This window comes from Podarcis bocagei, assembly GCF_964188305.1.
Source record: "Podarcis bocagei genome assembly, chromosome: 1".
NCBI classification, from domain to species: domain Eukaryota; kingdom Metazoa; phylum Chordata; class Lepidosauria; order Squamata; family Lacertidae; genus Podarcis; species Podarcis bocagei.
Genome location: NC_138125.1, coordinates 10,376,554 through 10,402,037, shown reverse-complemented (window position 1 = coordinate 10,402,037; position 25,484 = coordinate 10,376,554).

Genomic DNA, 25,484 nt, shown 5'->3' with positions numbered 1-25,484 from the left:
GGAGAGATCTCCTCTTTCAAAAGTTTCTTTTCAACAAGAAAAATAAAGACCAAAAAAATAAAAAGTTGTTCACATACCCTGAGTAATATCAGCATCATCAAACTGTGCTCACCAACAAACGTAGCTTGGCATTTGTTTTCCATTCTCTCATAAAAAATATATTTTATATTGTTAATCATGGTCTGTCTCCCAAGGAATTCATATTTTAATGGTCTAAGCACAGAGACCAAAGCACAGCATTCCTGCTAAGAGCAGGAGAGGAATTTGTGGGTAAATGGAGAAGGAAATAAAACCCCATCGGACATTATGTGTTGTGCACCTTTATAAAATAATGATTGAATCACTTGCAGGATATTTGAAAACAGCCGAAAATGAACCTGAAAGGAATGTTGTTGTTTTACTGCTTTGTTTTATTTATTGACTCATTTTAAAAGAAATGTCTCAACCAGCCTTCATCCTACTGATTCCAGGGTGGTGTACAATAATAAAAACACAATATTTTAATACATTTTTTATTTTAAAAACCACAATATTGTTTAAAAGCAATAAAACTTAGAGGAAACACAGATGCAGAACAGAGGCACTCTAAAATGTCTGGGCAAACAAAAATGTCTTAACCTGCTGCCAAAAGGATTGTTTCATTATTTCCAATTAAGCCTCTCTGGAGAGGACATTCCAGAGTTGGGGTGCCACTGAGAAAAAGGCCCTATCTCTTCTCGGCTGTAGCCTTGTACCTTCATACCTATCACTTAAGAAGCCAATGGAAGTACTGTCCTGAATGACACAGTCAATGGGCCAATTGTCAGTCAACAACTTATACGGCAGCTTCGTGAAGAATGTAACCAGATCAGGCCAAAGGTACTGCAGATATTAATATTGTGCAGCTTGAAGTGACTGGATGCATTTTAAAAGACTTTTCCTTTTGAAATGAAGCATTGTCCAGAGTCATGAAAATATTCTTCAAAGTTTTACTTGCGGAACTCCTCAAAAACAGAAAAAAATACATAACATGATATATCCGAAACATCCATACAATATCTCGTGCTGTCCAGCACAGGCTCAGCATCTTAGAAATAAAAGGAAACTCCAAAAATAAAACTAAAAAACCAGTGTCTCTCTTCCCTATTCCAGCCTGCCTACGCAGCTCTTAGTGAGCCATTTAGATGCTTTTGTTCTCTGTGGTGTCCAGAAAAAGACTAGCAGCCGCCAACCTTTCAAGATGGCAAATTTGCAACTCAATGCCTTTGACGCCTGATCTAAGGTTAAAACAGTGACATGTTAGCAGGCAGAAAACAACCATTAGTTAATTATCAACCCAGCAAGAGCTCAGAAGAAAACTACTGTGGAGAAACCCCAACATTAACAATACACATTTAGCCATTTTCCATTTCTGTGTCAATTAAACCAATTATACTTAACAAAAGGCCCACCTGTAGTTCTCACAGTGGCCATGGGGTGCCTGCAAGTATCTTCTTTCTTTGGCGATCATTCGTAGCCGAGTAAGATTGTCTTCCATAAACGCTGTTTTAACAGTGAGTCTGTAAGTGACTGTGGAGGCCAATTCTGGATCCTCACATCCGTCCACAGTGGGAACATAGGTTTCTGGGCAGGAGTTTATCATGGTGAGGGTTTTCTAAGCGTGCCTTCCTCTTAGCACATTTCTCCCTTTCGTCCTGAGTTCAAGCATGTTCAAAGCCCATAACACCTTTGGTAAAGGCTGTTCTCCAACTGGAGTGCTTACAGGTCAGCGTTTCCCAGTTGTCAGCGTTTATACTACATTTTTTTAGATTTGCCTTGAGAGAGTCATTAAATCTCTTGTATTGACCACCAGCATTACGCTTTCCATTTTTAAGTTGGGGATAGAGTAGTTGCTTTGGAAGACGATAATCGGGCATCTGAACAACATGGCCAGTCCAATGAAGTTGATGTTGAAGATTCATTGTTTCGACATCGCAAGCAGGACCCGAGTGTAACAGCAACCTCCCCACTTGTGTTACACAGTGACTAGTGTTTGGTAGAATAGAGCAGTAGAGGCAGAACATAGCGATCATGGATAGTAGCCTTACCCTCCATGAATTTCTCTAATACTCTTTGAAAGGTTTGTGGACGACTGGGTGCCTTTTTGGGACTATTTGAAGAAATAGTATGATGAATAGTATGATGTAAAGGTCAGAGGGGGCAGGGTTTCTGTTGAGGCAGGGGATTAGCTGTGGGAGGAGCTTATCAGAGTTTGTAGGGCAGCAGTTGAAGAAGGAGCAAAAAGGGTTTTCTTGTGTGTGTGTGTTTCTTGTGGCTGATTAGCTGTTTTCCCTGTGTAAAGGTCAGAGGGGGCAGGGTTTCTGTTGAGGCAGGGGATTAGCTGTGGGAGGAGCTTATCAGAGTTTGTAGGGCAGCAGTTGAAGAAGGAGCAAAAAGGGTTTTCTTGTGTGTGTGTGTTTCTTGTGGCTGATTAGCTGTTTTCCCTGTGTAAAGGTCAGAGGGGGCAGGGTTTCTGTTGAGGCAGGGGATTAGCTGTGGGAGGAGCTTATCAGAGTTTGTAGGGCAGCAGTTGAAGAAGGAGCAAAAAGGGTTTTCTTGTGTGTGTGTGTTTCTTGTGGCTGATTAGCTGTTTTCCCTGTGTAAAGGTCAGAGGGGGCAGGGTTTCTGTTGAGGCAGGGGATTAGCTGTGGGAGGAGCTTATCAGAGTTATATCCATCTTTTAGATTTAGGGGAGCTAGTCTCAAAGGTTTGTTGGGGGAGACCTAGGTTTTTTTTTGTGGGCGAAGTTATTTGTCCTGTCTTCAAGCTTTTTATGATGGAGGACCTCTGTAGCCACCCCCAACAACACGATCTCAAGATGGAAGGGGAGGGAACAGCTGCAGTCGCCTGCGATTCCTGCGCAATGTTTGCCATCTTGCCAAAGGTTGCAGGCAGCTTCACCTGCAGCAATTGCATGTTGATTGCCCTTTTAAAAGACAAAGTCCAGCAACTGGAGGAACGTGTAGCTACGCTCCAAAGAATTAGAGAGCTGGAGCTCTTCTTGGAAGCAACAGAGCACACCGTCCCCACCAAGGAGGAGACAGGGGACTCCCCTGAGAAGGAGGCTAGTTCATCAACACAGGAGCCAGATATATGGAGAAACGTGACTCAAAGAAGTAGGAGGCCCAGGGTTCACTCTGATTGTTTAGAAATACACAATCGCTTTGAGGTCCTCTCCCCTAGCATGGAAGACGAAGAGCAGACTCCATTTGAGGATCTCTCCCTCATTACAGTCGATCAGGTATATGAAGACGAGCAGCAAAGTCAGTCCTCAGGGAATGTGCAGGCGACCTTGGAACGGACAGCTCACGGAAGAACCCCGACCAAACATAAGAGGAGGCGTGTAGTGGTGATAGGGGATTCCCTACTGAGGGGAACAGAAGCAGTGATCTGTGGGCCTGACAAGATGTCTCGGGAAGTGTGCTGTCTCCCCGGGGCTAAGATCCAAGATGTAACTGAACGACTGCAAGGAATCATAAAACCCACTGACAAATACCCCTTCCTCTTGGTTCATGTGGGAACCAATGACACTGCAAGCAATAGCCTCCAGAAGATCAAAAGAGACTACGAGGCTCTCGGCAGGAAATTGAAGCAACTAAATGCACAAATTGTCATCTCGTCTGTCCTCCCAGTTGAACGACGTGGCCCAGGGAGAGAGGGGAAAATAGTGGAAGTGAACAGCTGGCTTCGCAAATGGTGTAAACAGGAACGGTTTGGATTCTTAGATCACGGACTGCAGTTTCTTGAAGATGGACTTCTGGCAAGTGATGGGCTGCACCTCACAACGGTTGGGAGGAATGTTTTTGCCAAAAATCTCAGAAACCTCATCAGGAGGGCTTTAAACTGACTAATGTGGGGGAGGGAGACAGTGCTCCTGAAGGTAGGAGTCTATCAATTAATGAAGATGATCATCCAAATGTCATAGACCAAATGGAGCAAACAGCACGCGGACCTAGTGGTGGGAGGAAAAAATCCTTAAATAAGAGACACGGGGGGATGATTAATGGACTTCAATGTCTGTACACTAATGCGCAAAGCATGGGAAATAAACAAGATGAGCTTGAGCTCTTGGTACAGCAAACTAAATATGACATAATAGGCATCACTGAAACCTGGTGGGATAAGTCCCACGATTGGAATGTAATAATGGGGGGATACAATCTATTTCAGAGAAACAGACCAGACAAGAAAGGAGGAGGAGTGGCGTTATATGTCAGGGATGTGTATACCTGTGAAGAGATCCAAGATTTAGAACCTCAAAGCCAATGTGAGAACATTTGGGTCAAAATTAAGGGAGAGAAGAATAACAGAGACCTCATTGTGGGAGTTTACTATAAATCCCCAAGCCAAACGGAGGACATAGATGATGCCTTCCTGGAACAGATGGCCAAGCATGCAAAAGGAAGGGAGATAGTAGTAATGGGGGACTTCAATTACCCGGATATTTGTTGGACGTCAAACTCAGCCAAGAGCATAAGGTCAAACAGATTCCTCACTGGCCTTGCAGACAACTTCATTGTCCAGAAAGTGGGAGAAGCAACAAGAGGAACAGCCATTTTAGATCTGGTCCTAACCAATGTTGATGACCTGGTTAGTGGGGTAGAAGTGGAAGGATCATTAGGCGCGAGTGATCATGCTCTTCTGAAGTTTACTATACAGCGGAAAGGAGCAGCCAAGCATACTAGGACTCAATTTCTTGACTTTAAGAAAGCCGACTTCATAAAACTTAGGGAAGTGCTGGGTGAGATCCCATGGACAGCAATACTAAAAGGAAAGGGAGTTCATGATGGCTGGGAGTTTGTTAAGAGGGAGATAGTAAAAGCACAACGTCAGGCAATACCAATGAGACGGAAACATGGAAGGTGCCTAAAGAAGCCAGGGTGGCTATCTAAAGAACTTTTAACTGAATTAAGATTAAAAAAGGATGTGTACAAAAAATGGAAAAGGGGGGAAACCACCAAAGAGGAATTCAAACAAATAGCCAGCACGTGTAGACACAAAGTCAGAAAAGCTAAAGCACAGAATGAACTCAGGCTTGCTAGAGAGGTTAAAAGCAACAAAAAAGGCTTTTATGGGTATGTTCGTAGCAAAAGGAAGAACAAAGAAACAGTGGGGTCACTCAGAGGAGAAGATGGTGAAATGCAAACAGGGGACACAGAAAGGGCTGAACTCCTCAATGCCTTCTTTGCCTCAGTCTTCTCCGATAAAGAAAACAATGCCCGACCTGAAGAATTTGGAGCAAATGATTCAGCAAAGGAAACACAGCCCAGAATAACTAAGGAGACAGTACAAGAATATTTGGCTAGTTTAGATGTATTCAAGTCTCCAGGGCCAGATGAACTGCATCCAAGAGTATTAAAAGAACTGGCAGATGTGATCTCAGAACCACTGGCAGTCATCTTCGAGAAATCCTGGAGAACAGGCGAAGTCCCGGCAGACTGGAGGAGGGCAAATGTTGTCCCTATTTTCAAAAAGGGGAAAAGAGAGGACCCAAATAATTACCGCCCAGTCAGTCTGACATCAATAGCAGGGAAGATTCTGGAGCAGATCATTAAGCAAACAGTCTGTGAGCACCTAGAAAGGAATGCTGTGATCACCAATAGTCAGCATGGATTTCTGAAAAATAAGTCATGTCAGACTAACCTGATCTCATTTTTTGACAGAATTACAAGCCTGGTAGATGAAGGGAACTCAGTGGATATAGCCTACCTTGATTTCAGTAAGGCATTTGACAAGGTGCCCCATGATATTCTTGTAAAGAAGCTGGTAAAATGCGGTCTTGACTCTGCTACCACTCAGTGGATTTGTAACTGGCTGACTGACCGAACCCAAAGGGTGCTCATCAATGGTTCCTCTTCATCCTGGAGAAGAGTGACTAGTGGGGTGCCACAGGGTTCTGTCTTGGGCCCGGTCTTATTTAACATCTTTATCAACGACTTGGATGATGGACTCAAGGGCATCCTGATCAAATTTGCAGATGACACCAAACTGGGAGGGGTGGCTAACACCCCAGAGGACAGGATCACACTTCAAAACGACCTTGACAGATTAGAGAACTGGGCAAAAACAAACAAAATGAATTTTAACAGGGAGAAATGTAAAGTATTGCACTTGGGCAAAAAAAATGAGAGGCACAAATACAAGATGGGTGACACCTGGCTTGAGAGCAGTACATGTGAAAAGGATCTAGGAGTCTTGGTTGACCACAAACTTGACATGAGCCAACAGTGTGACGCGGCAGCTAAAAAAGCCAATGCAATTCTGGGCTGCATCAATAGGAGTATAGCATCTAGATCAAGGGAAGTAATAGTGCCACTGTATTCTGCTCTGGTCAGACCACACCTGGAGTACTGTGTCCAGTTCTGGGCACCACAATTCAAAAAGGACACTGACAAACTGGAACGTGTCCAGAGGAGGGCAACCAAAATGGTCAAAGGCCTGGAAACGATGCCTTATGAGGAACGGCTAAGGGAGCTGGGCATGTTTAGCCTGGAGAAGAGGAGGTTAAGGGGTGATATGATAGCCATGTTCAAATATATAAAAGGATGTCACATAGAGGAGGGAGAAAGGTTGTTTTCTGCTGCTCCAGAGAAGTGGACACGGAGCAATGGATCCAAACTACAAGAAAGAAGATTCCACCTAAACATTAGGAAGAACTTCCTGACAGTAAGAGCTGTTCGACAGTGGAATTTGCTGCCAAGGAGTGTGGTGGAGTCTCCTACTTTGGAGGTCTTTAAGCAGAGGCTTGACAACCATATGTCAGGAGTGCTCTGATGGTGTTTCCTGCTTGGCAGGGGGTTGGACTCGATGGCCCTTGTGGTCTCTTCCAACTCTATGATTCTATGATTCTCTTCTATGATTCTATAACTCGCAAGCTGGATTTGAGCTATGAGCAACAGTAGTAATTAGATTTTGGCATTGTGGTTCTCATTGGATAGCCAGAAGATAGAGAGCAGCAAAAGGGGAGAAACAGTGACTCCATGGGAAAAGGTGGGATCAACAAAAATAAGAGAAAAGACAAAATGTTGTTTCGACTGTATAAGTCAAATAAAATGCAATTGAAAAGGGGGGAAATGCTCTTTTAAAGCCATCCTAATTGGTGGCCATCACAACATCTTGTGATACTCCTCTGTCATGCCCTCTCCTTCTTCACTGTTTTTCTAAACTGAAAAGCCCCAGTTGTTGTAACCACATTGGGGAGTTGTTCCAACCCCTTGGTCATTTTAGCAGACCCTTTCTGAACTTTATTTCCAGTCCTGCAAGTTCGCTTCCTGAAGGGATGTGGCCAGAACAATAAACTGTACTTCTTCTCAAAGGCAGCTCAGGTTTGGTGCCATATAATCTTCCTTCCTTGCCAACCACAAGCAAACAGAGTGGTATGTGATTTATCTGCTCAATTACTGTGCTGTGAGGAGAGCAGAGGGGACAGTTCAGTCCTAAGTACTGTAGATTGCATTTTGCTGGCCAAGAAGTCTTCCTCAACCAATTTTGGTCCACGTTCTACTTGGGTATTTTATTCATCAAGTCGAATGCATCAGGGAGACCAGAGGAGAGGTGTGCAATCTATCTTCCTACGCAAGCTTTGTGTTCCCTCCTGTGCTTTTTCTAGACCGGCCTGTTCTAGGTGTGTTATCCACAGATATCATCAGCATGATGAATCACCAAAATGCTTTGCTTGCCCTATTCTCTATGTGAATCACTAGAAAGGTTTGCTGGTGGACAGTTGAGGGAATTAGATCACGATACGATACGATACGATGCGATGCGATGCGATGCGATGCAATGCAATGCAATGCAATGCAATGCAATGCAATGCAATGCAATACAATACAATATCTTTATTGTCATTGTCCCATGCAGAACAATGAAATTGAAAAATCTAAATAACAACAACAACAACAACAACAACAACAACAACAACAACAACAACAACAACACAATTTTTATTTATACCCCGCCCTCCCCAGCCAAGGCCGGGCTCAGAGCGGCTTACAAGCAATAATAAAAACAAGTTGAATGATTACAACTTAAAAACAAAATTAAAATACAACATTAAAATATTGAAACATTAAAATATTAAAATGTAGCCTCATCGCAGGACGAGAAGGAAAGGAAAAAAGAAAGAGAGGGAGGGAATCAAATTGGCTCCAAGCCAAAGGCCAGGCGGAACAACTCTGTCTTACAGGCCCTGCGGAAAGAAATCAGATCCCGCAGGGCCCTGGTCTCATGAGACAAGAGCGTTCCACCAGACCGGAGCCAGAGTTGAGAAGGCCCTGGCTTTGGTTGAAGCCAATCTAACTTCCTTAGGGCCCGGGACCACTAGGGTGTTGCTATTTATGGACCTTGAGGCTCTCCGTGGGGCATACTGGGAGAGGCGGTCCCGTAGGTACGAGGGTCCTAGGCCGTGAAGGGCTTAAGACATTCAAAACCCCCTAAAAACTCTGAAACCCCATTTTAAAATACAATATACTATAGAGACTCCTTATACTGCATTTAGAACCAGAATTACATTTGTGTAGAAACTGTTTCTCAGGAGGCTAGCCCTGGTCTTTATAACCCTATACCTTCTTCCAGAAGGCAGAAGCTGAAAGAGATCATTTCCGGGGTGCGTACTGTCCTGCGCTATCTCTGCAGCTTTCTTATGACACCTGACAGCATAGATTTGATCCAAGGTGAGAAAAGTGCACCCAATTATTCTCTCTGCAGTCTTTACAACCCTGGACAGCATTGTTTTTTCCCTGGCCGTGCAGCTCCCAAACCACACACACAGACCATAAATTCTTTTTCCTGAGGATTCTGAGAAAATATAACCTCTGCTGTGCTTTCTTCATCAGGTCTTTGCTGTTTTCTCCCCAGGTTAGGTTATCTCTCAACTCCATTCCCAGAAATCGAAACACTGAGACCTGTTCCACGCACTTCCCCTCAATAATAAGTGGCTGAACAATAATTCTCACTGAGGGATCTCCTCTCAGCGTGGTCCCACATCCTTCAGGGAACAATCCACACCACTGCCCAGAAGGAGCGAATGGAGGCTGCCCTCCTTATCCTGGATTCTGCCACTTGAAGAGGGCAGAAGGGAAGGAGAATGAGGTCCAAAAGAAAGGAAGAGCAGTGGCAGCAAGGAGTTAGAAGTGGGCCCTCTACTGGCATGTGGTCCTTGGCTGATACCCAGAAACGCTGACCTTTGACAATGAACTTGCCTAAGCTATGCCACTTCAGATTACAGTAGGGGGACATGTATAGCTGAATGGTTCTCCATACAACAGGGGTGCAAAAATTCTAGCATAGACTTTTCTGCCAGTGTAGCTTCCTGCTGGAGGAGACTCTTGAGAGTCCCATGGACTGCAAGAAGATCCAAACTATCCATTCCGAAGGAAATCAGCCCTGAGTGCTCACTGGAAGGACAGATCGTGAAGCTGAAGCTCCAATACTCTGGCCACCTCATGAGAAGAGAAGACTCCCTGGAAAAGACCCTGATGTTGGGAAAGATGGAGGGCACAAGGAGAAGGGGACGACAGAGGACGAGGTGGTTGGACAGTGTTCTCGAAGCTACCAGCATGAGTTTGACCAAACTGCGGGAGGCAGTGGAAGACAGAAGTGTCTGGCGTGCTCTGATCCATGGGGTCACGAAGAGTCGGACACGACTAAACAACAATAACAACAAGCTTCCTGGGGGAAAGGGTTGATTGTTAAACCTGGTTGGTCGGCATCCATCTGTCGTGGGAAACAAAGGAGGAATGTGCCTTTGGAGGTGAAGTCAAACTGTTAGAAGGTGCAGTGCCTGCTGTGGCTGTTGAGACCAGTACAGGAGAGACATGTGTTGCAGCTGGGGCAGATGAAAGCATCCAGTTGTGCTGCTGCAGATACACCATGGCATTTCTTCTCTCTGCACTCCTCCCAACGGTCATTCCTCCTCTGGTCACTGCTGTGGATACACAACCTGTCTGTCTGTCTTCAGTTACTGTGGTTGCCTCAAGGGATTCCCACGGGGCAGTGCTGATGTTGCTAGACTTTGTGTCACATTTGCAGACATCTTTGCAACGCAGAGTTGGCCTGCCAAGAGGCCTGGAGCCTGAAGCCACGTCCTTGGGGATCCTGCCATCTTCCATTTTTTGGAACATGTGCAAGCCAGCGGCCGTAGACATCGCTGGGTCTGGAGCGAAAACATGCTGGGAATGTGGACTTGGAGAAGCACATCTTTGTCTGAGACTTTGTCCTGCCATGTGATACCCAAAATCCTCCTGATGCAACGGACATGTGGACAGTGGTGGAGGAAGGGCGTGCGGGGGGTGCGGTCCGCCCTGGGTGTGGGTGTGTGACAAAATGAAGGTTTTTTTCTTTTAAAAAATGGGCTCACAAAACTTTTTAGGAGTGATGTGATGGCTTAGGTGCCTGCAGGTTCCACATCTGCCTACTGCCTCTCCCTCAGCCAGTGTGGAGCCAGTGTGGTATAGTGGTTAAGAGCAGTAGTCTCATAATCTGGTGAACTAGGTTCGCTTCCCCGCTCCTCCACATGCAGCTGCTGGGTGACCTTGGGCTAGTCACACTTCTCTGAAGTCTCTCAGCTCCACTCACCTCACAGAGTGTTTTGTTGTGGGGGAGGAAGGGAAAGGAGAATGTTAGCCGCTTTGAGACTCCTGTGTGGGTAGTGATAAAGCGGGATATCAAATCCAAACTCTTCTCCTCTTCTTCTTCTCAGCCGCCCTACAGCTGAGGGAGAGGCAGCAGAGGGTCTCCAAGCGTTGGAGAGGCTCGCCCCATCCCCCATGGGTGGATTGCCCCGCCCCCTTGGGCAGCTCACTCCACCCCTATGGGTGGATCCCCCCACCCCCAGCTGCAGGACACGCCCCTGCACCAGGCACCCGAGCAGCTAGCTACGCGGCTGCATGTGGAAGAGGTTGAGGTGTCACTCCTGACAGGTGTAAGTTACCCACGACTTGCATCTGTAAAGCAACATGCTCAACACACAAGCCTGGTAGATCTTCATCTTGGTATTGGACGTTACATCACATTCTCCCATACCCTTTTGAAGAGGCAAGCTATTGCTGTAGCTGCATTGCCAATACGCCTCTTAAGCTCTTTGTCAGTGGAGAGGTTGCTGGTTATGGTGGAACCCAAGGTAGACAAAACTGTCACTTCAACCATATATGGAGGGCTGAAAATTCCAACCCCTTGTGATGGCCTGGGACTCAGACTCGGACTTGGAACCAGAGGAGTCTCAGTCCGCACCAGATCCTTTGCCTCAGGCGGCATCTGAACCTAGTCTGGGGCCTGATCCTGAAGAGTCCCAGTCTGCACAGGTTCCCCTGCAACAAGCACCAGCTGGGCCGAGTCAGGGGCGTGAGCCTGCCCTGGCTCCAAATGTGGGGATTACCTCATTGCCTCCAGCTGGACCATCACTTACAGCTGCTCCACTGTCAGGAGAGGCTGAGGCGGCCTCTGGGTCTAGCAACCCACCGACATCTCCTGAGCTGCAGAGACTCAGGTCTGAGAGAAGGAGAGACCTGAGTACTCGCAGGAGGAGTCCTCGCCTTCAGGTGAGACAGGGAGGTGAATCGCCGGGGGATCAGGACCGGCCGCTACCCTGACAAAGATAAAAGGCTGTCGGACCCCGCCCCAGGTTGGGGAGCAACATTGCTGTTTGCTAGAACCTGCCTGAGACCCTGTGCCTGACTTTGCCTTGTTTCCTGCCTTGTGTCCTGCCTTGGCCCTTTCGGACTGAGAGCCAGTGTGGTGTAGTGGTTAAGAGCGGTAGTCTCGTTATCTGGGGAACCGGGTTCGCGTCTCCGCTCCTCCACATGCAGCTGCTGGGTGACCTTGGGCCAGTCACACTTCTTTGAAGTCTCTCAGCCCCACTCACCTCACAGAGTGTTTGTTGTGGGGGAGGAAGGGAAAGGAGAATGTTAGCCGCTTTGAGACTCCTTAAAAGGGAGTGAAAGGCGGGATATCAAATCCAAACTCTTCTTCTTCTTCTTCTTCTTCCTCGCGGAACCCTTGGATTCTGGATCGGACCTGGACCGCTCTGCTCGGGTTAACCCCGGGCCCATCACACCTCTGATCTAATGAGAACATGGAAGGAGCCCTCCTGCCTCAAACTAAAGACCAATCTTTTCCATTTAAGGCTCCATAACTGCCTTTCCAATAACTCTGGCATAAGGATCTCCTAACGCCTCTCAGCACCCTTAAGAAACTACACCCCCCCAGAATTCTTTGGGGGGGCAGCCATGACTGTTTAAAGTGTTCCTCACTCTTGTCTTATGCAGTGGGGGCAGAGACCACAGATTCTGACACATCACAGCGCTGATGCGATAGGCCACAGAATCTGTGGCTGGATCTAGACACATTAAAAAAGCATTAGAGGAAAATGGGGAAAAATCACATTGCTGAAACATTTGGTGCCGCACAATCATTTATGACGCAATTATGACGATAGAATAGCTTGAATGCAGCTGAGTCCTGTGTCAGCTTTCGGGTTTCACAGAGCTCTTTCTCCCCTTAGAAGCAAACACAAGGGAGCTTTCACAACCCAATATTGCCACAGAAAGGAAGACCTGAAGGTCTAGCCTTTCTTCTAATGGAACGACTCATGAGCAAACTTGTCAGCAGCTAATTCTGCACCCCACAGCTTGTTAACTGTGATGATGCTTGAGAGTGCCAGTGGCATCTACACAAATTGATTTTTTTTTAATATGAAGGAAGCTAGCCTTGTAACACGCGTCTGCATCTGTGGCTCATGTCCTTTCCCATTTTGAAAAACGGCTGAGGAAACAATTTATTTACTTGATGTTATTCAGGAGTGTTTGTTTGCAGCCTGGGCATCCGAGTTGGCACACTGGTAGTTCATTAGAGCTTGGGATGAGAGTCTCTTCAGGATGTTACATTTCTGCCAGATGCCTTCACCCTCCTGACTTCTCACATATCAGGGTTCTCCTCCTCCCCTCCCTCTTCTTCTTCTTCTTCCTCTTCTTCTTGCCAGCTTGAGAAATCAGCAAAACTCTCCTCTAGTCAATTACAAATGGAAGACGATGCAGAAATGTCACCTCGAATCCTCATGTATGTTGATCAAAACCAATTGAGTTCCAGCGGGGGGAAGATGTCTCCTCCTCATCAGAACTCCATTAGCAATCTGAAAATTAAACTTGTGCCAAAGGATGGATTGGCCCTGAGGGGACGGCTGGGTGAGTCTGCCAGCCTCCAGCAAACCCTCAAAACTAATGGCTCGGAACTGTCACAGGAACAGCATTGAGGGCCAAGATTAGTTGCTTTTTTCCTTGGACTCGGAGGGTCTATTAAATGACCCCTGAGTGCAGCACGTCAGGAGAACGCTACCTCTGAGTGCCTGGCAAGACATAATAGCTCAGATTCACAGAAAGTGAAATTGAAATCCATGACTATTTTGGTCTTTGGGAAAGATGACAGGCAAGAGACCTGGCATAGGGAGGGGACTGTCCCCAACAAATCTTTCTAGATTTCAGGGAGCATGTACCGGGGGGCAGGTCTCTTATGAGCTGACTTTAAGGTGGCCAGCTGCTCATCACCAAACATGAGAATTAAGAGAGCTATGGCTCAGTGGTGGAGTATCTGCTTTTCATGCAGAAGGTCGTTGGTGCAATCCAAAGCATCTCCAGGTAGTACAAGAACGTCCCTGGAGAGCCTCTGCCAGTCAGTGTAGAAGACAACACTTGGCTCACTTACAGACCTTCCAAGGGTCCCTATTTTCCAGGGACGGTCCTGGATTTACAGAAGCTGCCCCAGTTTCTGATTTGATCCCAGAATGTCCTACTTTTCCTTAGGATGTCCCTGTTTTCATTGGAGAAATGTTGGAGGGGATGGAGTTATACGACCCCTGAGCCAAGGAAAATTTTTATTATTATTGTTATTATTATTATTATTATTATTATTATTATTATTATTATTAGCCTGTTGTCTTTGTCCATGGAGTTTTCTTGGCAGGGATACTGGAGTGGCTTGCCGGTTCCTGCTCCAGGTGGATCACGTTTGGTCAAAACTCTCCACTATGACCTGTTCATCTTGGGTGCCCTGCACGGCATAGCTCATAGCTTTTCTGAGTTATTCAAGCCCCTTCGCCATGACAAGGCAGTGATCCATGAAGGGGAAAGACTGAAGCTGAGACTCCAATACTTTGGCCACCTCATGAGAAGAGAAGACTCCCTGGAAAAGACCCTGATGTTGGGAAAGATGGAGGGCACAAGGAGAAGGGGATGACAGAGGACGAGATGGTTGGATAGTGTTCTCGAAGCTGCGAACATGAGTTTGACCAAATTGCGGGAGGCAGTGGAAGACAGAAGTGCCTGGTGTGCTCTGGTTCATGGGGTCATGAAGAGTCGGACACAACTAAACGACTAAACAACAACGACATCATTATTATTATTATTATTATTATTATTATTATTATTATTATTATTATTACAGATAGGTAGCCGTGTTGGTCTGCCATAGTCAAAATAAAAAATTCCTTCCAGTAGCACCTTAAAGACCAACTAAGTTAGTTCTTGGTATGAGCCTTCATGTGGATGCACACTGTGTGTATCTGAAGAAGTGTGCATGCACACGAAAGCTCATACCAAGAACTAACTTAGTTGGTCTTTAAGGTCTACTGGAAGGAATTTATTATTATTATTATTATTATTATTATTATTATTATTATTATTATTATTATTATTATTATCTCCACCCATCTGGCTACTCTGGGCGGCTACCAACAGAAAATAAATAATAATAAAAAGCAATCAAACATTAAAAACTTCCCTAAACAGGGCTGCCTTCAGATATCTTCTAAAAGTCAGATAGTTCTTTATTTCCTTGACATCTGATGGGAGGGCACCACTACCAAGAAGGCCCCTCTGCCTGGTTCCCTGTGACCTCACTTCTCACAGGGAGGGAACCGCCAGAAGGCCCTCGGAGCTGGACCTCAGTGTCTGGGCTGAATGATAAGGGTGGAGACACTCCTTCAGATAAGTAACTATACAGCCTTTAGAAGACATTTGAAAGCAGCCCTGTATAGGGAAGCTGTTTAATGTTCAATGTTTTATTATGTTTTCATATATTTTGGAAGTAGCCCAAGGTGGCTGGGGCAAGCAAGTCAATGGGTGGGGTATAAATACAACAGCAACAGCAGCAGCAACAACAACAACAACAACTGAACAGGACGCCCCTTTTTTCATCGGAGAAGTGTTAGAGAGTATGCACTTGGTACAAGGCAGAGTCCTATTTTGCATAATAGTTGCATATGTTCATTTGTATGCAAATTTAGAAATAATAGCTATAATTTAAAGAGAAAAACTATACCCACTACATTGGGCTAGACCGTTGTGTCTGCTCAGTCTGTTGCTCAGGTGCTACTTGCTACCTTGTTATTGTTTAGTTGTTTAGTCGTGTCCGACTCTTCGTGACCCCATGGACCAGAGCACGCCAGGCATTTCTGTCTTCCACTGCCTCCCGCAGTTTGGTCAGACTCATGTTTGTAGCTTCGAGAACACTATCCAACCATCTCGTTCTCTGCCATCCCCTTCTCCTTGTGCCCTCCATCTTTCCCAACATCAGGGCCTTTTCCAGGGAGTCTTCTCTTCTCATGAGGTGGCCAAAGTATTGGAGCCTCAGCTTCAGGATCTGTCCTTCCAATGAGCACTCAGGGCTGATTTCCTTCAGAATGGAGAGGTTGGATCTTCTTGCAGTCCATGGGACTCTCAAGAGTCTCCTCCAACACCATAATTCAAAAGCATCAATTCTTCGGCGATCAGCCTTCTTTATGGTCCAGCTCTCACTTCCATACATGACTATCTGGAAAACCATAGCTTTAACTATACGGACCTTTGTCGGCAAGGTAATGTCTCTGCTTTTTACCCATTGATGGGCAACTCCAAGGCCCACCTGCTCTCTCTTTGCAATCTCTTTTCTTTATCTTTAAGTAGGACTTGGGCTGGACAGCCCTTTCAAAAGAGAGTAGCCTCAAACAGGGGACTTGTTAGGATATTTCCGTTCCACCTTAAAAGGGAGCAGGCTTTGGGGAGTCACAGAGTCTGCGCATGTCCTATTCACAGGATGTTTTTGTTCTGCTGTTTTTTCCTTTCGGTTTTGCCAGTCGGCTCAGAGACGCTGACAGAATGGACGTGTTTTCTTTTGTTCTGTTCATGTTCTAATAAAGTCTGTAAATTATGCTTTTTTGCTCTTCTGCGGTGCAAGCTTTTGGCTGTGCTTTTATCTGCTGATAAACAGTGTGCACCAAGCCTAGGAATGTGGCTAGGAATTTCCAGAGGCTTCGTGTCGCTAACTGTTGGATCTGCGTGACTACGGGAGACCGATGGACGTCCAGAACTCCGGCTTGGGGGCTCAGATGGACGTTATCTCCCTGGCAGTTTCCCAACAACAAGGTAATGGGCCCAGATTCACGGCACCTACAGGAGAGTAAAGCTGCAACAGATTGCGTTTGAGGTATGTGGGGAAAACGAAAGGAAGGGACGCTTTTCCGTTTTACCTCGCAAGGAGCCTTTGATCTCCGGCAAGGCCTAATTGGCCTGGGAGCTGAGCCAAAGAGGCTTCGTGATTAATGGCTGCCAAGATAAGGAGTCTCTCGAGTTAAAATAGACTCACGGCTAAAGTAAAAGCTGGAATGGAGTTTTTCCAAGCTTCTGGAAATGCTGAATCCCCTAAGTTGGATGGGCAGAATTATGAAACCTGGGCAAAATGGTGCGAATCTTTGCTGCGTCAGTTTGGGGTATGGCATGTCGTTTCTGAAGCCCCCCCAGTTCCTCTGACAGAGAAATGGAAATCGCATGATTCGAAAGCGATAGACATAATAGTCCTATCTGTATCTCTTGAGGAAATTAAGACGCTGGCTGGCAACACCACTGCACGTGCAATGTGGACTGCTTTGCTGAAAGCTCACAAGCCAAAAATCCCAGCCCAGAGTTTGACTGCATCGGAGGTCCTAGCTGTTTCCCAGAATGCGGGTGATTGCAGGGATGCTGAGGGCACCGGTTGCAAGCTGCAGGGGGAGCTGACCGTCACGTCATCCCAGGCAGCATTCCAGCCTCCAGGGGGAGCCGAGGAGTCGGCAGCTGAGAGCTCTGTTTCTCATGGGAACCAAGGTCATCGCCTTTGCAGAGGCCGGAAAGGCAGAGGTGCAGATGGCCAGGAGCAGAGGGAGGGTGAAGAGCCCGTGCCAAGGGAAAAAAAAGCGTTGTTTGCTGGCACTGCTTCACCAAAGGCTAAAGGCACGTCTGCTGACCAGAAGCAGGGGGGCAAGCTGCAAAAGCCCACGCCAGTGGAAAGCAAGGTTTTGCTTGCTGGCACTGCTTCACCAAAGGCTAAAGGCACGTCTGATGGCCAGAAGCAGCAGGGGGGCAAGCTGCAAAAGCCCACACCACTGCAAAACAAGGGTTTGCTTGCTGTAAAGACTGCTCCAACAGCCAAAGGCAGGTTTATTGTGGATTCAGGTGCCACCCGCCACGTTTCCAAGGACAGGCATCTCTTTATCTCCTTCAAGCCTCAGGAAGGTGAGATCCACCTGGCTGATGGAAGGACGTTGCAAATTGCAGGAGAAGGGACTGTGAAACTTGCAAGTCTGCACACTACCATCAGTAATGTACTTTATGTTCCAGGAGCGGCGAGCAACTTGTTGAGCGTCCCACAGCTTACTGGACGTGGTTTTCAGATTTCCTTCAAGAGGAGCGTCTGTGTCATCAGTAAAGGCAAAGAGGACTATTTGCATGCAAAGTTTATGGATGGTTTGTTCCATATAACTTATGATGACACTGCTGTTGTGAATAATGCTGATTCTTGTTGTGTTGCACAAACTAACAAAGTTCTTCATGCAGGTTGCATTCACGATGCGCATCGAAGATTTTGTCACCTCTCTTGGAAGGCACTGGCCAAGATGCCAGAGGTGGTTGAGGGTTTGAACATCAAACCCTGTAAATTTCACATGAAATGTGTATCTTGTGCAGAGAACAAGGTGAAGGTTGCTCCAAAAGGCAAGGAGTCTAGCAGGCAGGCTTCCAAACCCTACCAGCTAGTGCATGCGGACCTGGTTGGTCCACTAGCGCCCTCTATAGGAGGAGCAAGGTACTTCATGATTCTGATTGATTCTTTTTCCAGGTACATTCATGTGTATTTGCTCGAACAGAAATCGCAAGTGTTTCCAAAGTTTAAGGTATTCTGTGCTTGGTTGGAGAATGTGCACGGTAAACGCATTTCTTCTTTATTTACTGATCGGGGCGGGGAGTTCACTTCTCAGCAGTTTGAAGCTTTCCTGACTGAGAAGGGAATCCAGCATGACATGTCAACGCCCAGATCGCCATGGATGAATGGTCTTGCGGAGAGAGCAAATCAAACATTGCTGCAAGGAATCAAAACCTTGTTGCATGATGCCAATCTCCCTGATAAGTTTTGGGGGGAAGCTTTGGGGAATTTGGTTTACAGTTATAATCGCAGATTGTCATCACCCATTGGTTGTACCCCCTATGAGAAGATGTTTGGCAAGAAACCCAACACCAAACACATGAGAATCTTTGGTTCGGACATGTGGGTACGCACACAACAAACCAACAAGCTTGGGAAGCGTGGGGCACATGGTTTGTTCATGGGGTACGAAAAAGGTGCATACAGGGTATGGATGACTGACTCTAAGTCCATTAAATTCACAAGGAGTGTTGAGTACAATCCTAAGTGGGGGGAAAATGTGGGAATTTTCCAGAGTTACCCAGAGGAGGATGAAGGTGATGTCAAGCAAGCAGCTAAAGATGAGAAAGCTGCTGCTGCTGATGATGAGGATGAGGATGATGATGATGAGGATGAGGATGATGATGATGATGATCAGAGTTCGGATTCCAGTTCAGTGGGCGGCGCTGCTGCTGCTGGTGTCAGTGACAGTGATGACACAGCAGACTACAAGAGCGCACAGGCCTCAGTCAGACCATCTGATGCGTCTGACAATGAACTGGAAGAACCACTGTTCACCATTGGTCATTTTTCTCCTAAGAAAGAGGAGATGAGTCCAGAAGACTTGCGTCTAGTACGTAGGTCTGAAAGGGCGACCAAAGGCAGACCTCCAAAGAGGTATGCTGATGAGTTTGCTAAGACAGCAACTGCTGTTCTTAGTAGCTCAGAGAAGGTGTGGGAACCTTCAAGCTTCAAAGAGGTTCAGGAGTTAACCTCTAAAGATGCTGAGCCTTGGCTAAATGCCATGAAGGCTGAAGTTGATTCCTTGAACAGGAACCAAACTTGGGAATTGGTACCGGTAGTCCCAGGAATGAGACTGGTTGGCAGCAAATGGGTCTTCAAGGCCAAGACAGACCAGAATGGCAAGGTAGTCAGACACAAAGCCAGATTGGTTGCCAGAGGTTTTTCACAGGTCCCAGGACAGGATTACCACGAGACCTATTCTCCCACAGTCAAATATGAGAGCATTCGGCTGATGCTCAAGATCGCTGCGGAGGAGAAACTGCATGTTTCCCACCACGACATTAATACAGCTTTTTTGTACGGGATTTTGGGGGAGGAGCTGTTCATGCTTCCACCTGATGGGATGCAGATACAGAAGGGAATGGTCTGTAAACTGCGGAAATCCTTATATGGTCTCAAGCAGAGTGCCAGGTGTTGGAACACAAAACTCACTGAGACATTGCTTTCTCTAGGTTTTCACCAGGGCAAAGCTGATCCATGTGTGTTTGTCAAGGAGGAGGGGCAAAACAAACTGTATTGTTTATGTTTTGTTGATGATCTTCTGATGTTTTGGAAGAATCAGGCTTTTTATCAAAGCACCCTAGCTCAACTGAAGGAGCACTTTGACATGAAGGATCTTGGTGAGGTATCCAACTATCTTTCTCTGCAGGTGGAGAAGGACCAAGCAGGTAATTTTCTGGTACACCAAACACAGAAAATTGCTGATGTGTTAACCAGGTTGAATTTGGTTGATGCAAACCCAGCAGACACACCGATGGTGACAGGTTACCAGGTAGACAGTACTGCTGAAGCGTTTTCTGACACAACGCTGTACAGATGCATTCTAGGCAAGATGAACTTCATTGCCAGATGTTCAAGACCTGACATAGCTGTAAGCTGTAATCTGCTTAGCAGACATGCCAACAATCCTATGGTTCAGGATTGGAAAGCTCTGAAGCGCATAGCCCGCTATTTGAAAGGGACTATGCACTACAGGCTGAGGTTCACCAGTCAGAAGACTGGAGGTCTTGAAATCTTTGCAGATGCAAGTTTTGGAAGTGACACCACGGATGGTACAAGCACTTCTGGAGTATGCTACATGTACAACCACTGCCTGTTTGACTGGTTGTGCAAGAAGCAAACAACAGTGAGCCTAAGTTCCTGTGAAGCAGAACTCAATGCTCTGTCATTTTCAAGCATGGATTGTGAATGGTTGATGCAACTGTTTAAGGACATCAGGGTGTCTGTGAAATGTCCTATACAAGTGTATCAAGACAATAGATCTTGTTTGGCTTTGCTGAACTCGGAGAGTTGCAAGCAAAGAACCAAGTACTTGCAGATTAAGCTACATCGTGCAAGAGAGTGTATTCAGAAAGGACTGATTCAGGTGTCCTACATGCCAGGAAATGAAATTCCTGCTGATCTGTTGTCTAAGGTTGTTAACAGAGAACAACTTAAGGTTTATGTACAAAAGTTGCAATTGGGTGAACCACAGGTACAACAGGTTACACGGAAAGGGGGAGGATGTTAGGATATTTCCGTTCCACCTTAAAAGGGAGCAGGCTTTGGGGAGTCATAGAGTCTGCGCATTCACAGGATGTTTTTGTTCTGCTGTTTTTTCCTTTCGGTTTTGCCAGTCGGCTCAGAGACGCTGACAGAATGGACGTGTTTTCTTTTGTTCTGTTCATGTTCTAATAAAGTCTGTAAATTATGCTTTTTTGCTCTTCTGCGGTGCAAGCTTTTGGCTGTGCTTTTATCTGCTGATAAACAGTGTGCACCAAGCCTAGGAATGTGGCTAGGAATTTCCAGAGGCTTCGTGTCGCTAACTGTTGGATCTGCGTGACTACGGGAGACCGATGGACGTCCAGAACTCCGGCTTGGGGGCTCAGATGGACGTTATCTCCCTGGCAGTTTCCCAACAGGACTGTCCTCTGATAGCTTTTCAAGCAGAGGGCTGTCCTCTGTAAAGTCTAACATATGGCCGCCCTAGTTGGCTTTTGACAGGCAATGTGTACAAGAGCTGAAGACTCACAGGAGCTCATAGGGTGCAATAGGACCAGGAAACCTGAAAGAGGGAAGGGCGAATCTGGCCATATTAGTTTCTCATCTTCTTCTTTTTTATTTTTTAAATAATTTTTTTATTAGATTTTCCACAATGATAACACAAACCACAAAGCAAAATGATACACAAAAACAGAAAAAGAAAAAAGAGGGTGGGAGGGGAACAATAAACAGATAAACAATAACAACAAACTTAAACGATAACAACAAACTTAATTCTTCACAAATCCAACCTTTTAAACATCTTGGTTGGCTTCCTCAAATCCCTCCCTTCTGAGTTTCCTTGTAATTAAAAGTAACTTATCTTCTTAAGTCCATTTCTCCACATTGGTTTGCCATTAAAAAACAAAACAAGTCTGAGTGAAAATTCATCAGCATTTGAGTGCAAATGCACAATTTTGCAAAGGATTTCTCTCTAGCATAGTGTGTTTTTGCACACCATTCTCACCAACATATGCCTTCACGTGCACACTTTGCCCGAGTATATGCACTTGTGTGCACATTTACTGGCTGCACAGCAGCCTTGTAAAATGCAGAGAAGTGTGTTTTTTGTGTTTCAGTTTGCACATTCTTTCAGAAAGTTTGGGTGTGGTAGGTTCCCCTTTAAACATGAACTGAATAAATCCATCCCTCCCCCCCCCCCCAGCCTCGATTCCTAGCCTGAACTCAAGATCTTTTTCTTCTCTTCCTCTCCTTTTAAAAACTTGCAAAGAGCAATGAAGGGAAGAGGACCGTGCCAGCAACACCTCACCATCATCATTTGCTAGAGGAGAGATTGATTCTCATATTCTCTCTTTCCTCTAATGCAGCAAAGAAAAGCTTCCGGTCTCAAGTTGTGGCAAACTTTACTTTGCTGTTTCATCTTCACCTGCAAACCAGTTTGCTCAAAAACCAGTATCCCAATGGAGGATCGAACTGGCTAATGGGTTGGTGGTTCTCTCAGCCTCAACCTACCTCAAAGGGTGTTGTTGTGAGTGTGAAGGAAGAGGGCTGGTGTGCCTTGGAGGGGAGGGTGTCTTTAACAGAAGGAAGCTGGAGGAAAGATAATGAGTAAATATGGAAGAAATTTATTTACAGGACCGCCTCTCCTGGTCTGCCCCACACAGGACCTTAAAGTCCATGAATGATCATAGTTTAGAGGTCCCGGGCCCTAAGAAAGTCAGATTATCCTCCACCAGGGCCAGGGCCTTCTCAGTGATGGCTCCAACCTGGTGGAATACTTTGTCCCATGAGACCAGGGCCCTGCAGGATTTAACTTCCTTTCACACGGCCTGTAAGACAGAGCTATTCTGCCTGGCTTTCAATTTGAACTTAGCCTGATCTTTTACTCCCCTTCCTTTCCTTTCCTTCCCTTCCCCTCCCATTTTTATGAAGATTACCCGCTCTGGGATCCCACAGCTAATTCTCCCCTGGTCTCTTCACTGACCCAAATAGGACTAATTTAGCCAGCTAGCCCTGGTGATCATCTAATGTTTATTGGATGGATTTTCCCCCTAAATTGATTTTTGAATTCTGAATTTATTGTTATTCACGTTTTATACTGTATTTTATGCTGGTTTTTTGTTGTTGCATCAATTAAGTGTTTTAAATTTGTTGTTAGCTGCCCTGAGCCCGGTTTTCTGAACCGGGAAGGGTGGGGTATAAAGAAAAAAAATATTATTATTATTAAGAAAGGCATTTTTATAACTCCAAGAAGGCAATATAAAACCTTGGATTTTCAGAGTGATTGGACTTCCTTGCATTTGAGCAATTGGACGGTCTACTTTTTTGCTACCTCATTAAACCCCTCTTGTTAGCAGAACACTCTAAGCTTCTTTTGATTGATCTCCAATGCATCTGCGTGTTCACCGATAGCCGGGTCTGCTACTGGCCTTACTCGGGATTTATCTAAGACATTTCTCCCCAAACTGGTGCCTTCCAGATATTTTTGGACAGCCACTCCCCAGCCGGCACAACTAAGAACACACAAGGAGCCCAGGGAGGCAGGCACGCAACTTGAAAACAAAAACCAAGCAAAAGCATTCTAAAACACAATTACAATTAAAAACATTCTAAAAGCAATTATGAGTAAAAACATCCTTCCACCAGTTATCTTGAGGGTGCCAGAAGAAGTGCTGCATACCCTCCAACATTTCTCCAATGGAAATAGGGACATTCTAAGGAAAAACAGGACATTCTGGGATCAGATTGGAAACTGGGACAGCTTCTGTAAATACAGGACTGTCCCTAGGAAAAAGGACTGTCCCTAGGAAAAAGGAACACTAAGTTCATTAAAAACTTGTTGTTGTTTTTTAAAAAAATGCCTGCTCCAAAGGTCTTATCTTACTACACTAGGGATTATTTAGCTATATCTGAAATTTCATGCACATCAGTTAATATCTTGACCCTCCTCCACGAAAATAGCTGTTTACTTGGCCGTTTTCCTATGTCGTGAAGGCTGAAATTTCAATTCAGTGGAGCAGGGTCAAGATATTAACTGATATGCATGAAATTTCAGATATAGCTATATAATCCCTAGTGTAGTAAGATAAGACCTTTGGAGCAGGCATTTTTTTAAAAAAAAGGTTTTTTATGAACCGCCCTAACGCTTGGAGGGTCTGATCAGCCATATTTTCAAATTCCTCCTGAAAGTTAATAATGATTGAGAACCACACATCTCACTAGTGATGGCATTCCACAACAAGGGAGCCACCATTGAAAAGGCCCTGTCATGGGTAATCACCAACCAGGCACCACCAACAAGGCCTAGATTTTATTTTTAAAAATGTAAAGACCACTTACGTAATCAGAAAAGTCTCTAAGCAGTATACACAATAAAGAGATAGAAAGACACCCCCCCCCCAAGTGGTCTCAAAAATACCTTCTAAGGAGTCAGGACATAGACATAGTTTTAAAATACCATTTTAAGGTTTTGGCTTTCTAGATCATTCGTTTCATTGACTTGTTAAGTGGGATTTTAAAAGGTTTTATTTTTAAAAGGAGAGAGAAAGGAACACAGCCTTCAAGTATCTACCAAATGTTGACATTTTAATTTAATCAGTTTTAATTGTTATTCCTTTTAAATGTCAGCTGGATGCATTATCCGGAGCTTGTTAAAATGACTTCATGAGCACTTGTCTTCAACAAGGATTCAATGGCACTTTGCTGGCTGGGCTTCTCCCATAGATTTCCTGGAACCAAGAAGCGCAAAAAAGCAGAGAGAGGGAGAGAGAGAGAGAGAGAAAACATCTCATGCATTTATTTTTATTTATTTACTTCTTTGACCACCCATTTCAAAGTAATAGCCATGACAAGGTTGGCTCGGTGGAAATAATCTAAAATAAGAGCCGGAACAATGCTGACGAATCCAAAAATATGATGTGTCGGCATTGAAACAATGGCCTCCCGGTGGAGTTTGTAACTGTCTCTCTGCTGTGGTTTTGCCATTCGGCATGCGGTTCAATCTAACTGCCCATAGCGCTATTAAACTATGGAACTCGCTGCCACTGGAGGCAGTATTAGCCACCAACTTAGATGGCTTTGAAAGAAAATCAGTCAAATTCATGGAGGAGGTAAAGGTAAAGGTAAAGGACCCCTGAACGGTTAAGTCCAGTCAAAGGCAATAATGGGGTTGTGGTGCTCATCTCGCTTTCAGGCCGAGGGAGCTGGCATTTGTCAACAGACAGCTTTCCAGGTCATGTGGCCAGCATGACTAAAACACTACTGGCGCAACGGAACACCATGATGGAAACCAGAGCGCATGGAAATGCCGTTTACCTTCCCGCCACAGTGGTACCTATTTATCTACTCGCACTGGTGTGCTTTCGAACTGCTAGGTAGGCAGGAGCTGGAACAGAGCAACGGGAGCTCGCCCTGTTGTGCAGATTTGAACTGCCGACCTTCTGATCAGGAAGCCCAAGAGGCTCAGTGGTTTAGAATCACAGCGCCACCATCATCCCTATTGGTGACTACTAGCCATTGTCAGGAGTTCAGTGAAGATCTTACTTGGAAAATAAATACAACCCAGGTGGTTAAGAAAGCCCAACAGAGACTCCATCTCCTCAGAGTATTGCGGAAGAAGGATGTCAATCAACATCTGATGATCTCCTTCTACCGGTCAACAATAGAAAGTGTCCTTTCATACTGCATCACGGTGTGGTACACTGGTTTGACATCAACTGATAGGAAGTGCCTACAGAGCGTGGTGAATACAGCAAAAACAGACGGACCTCAGCATAACACTC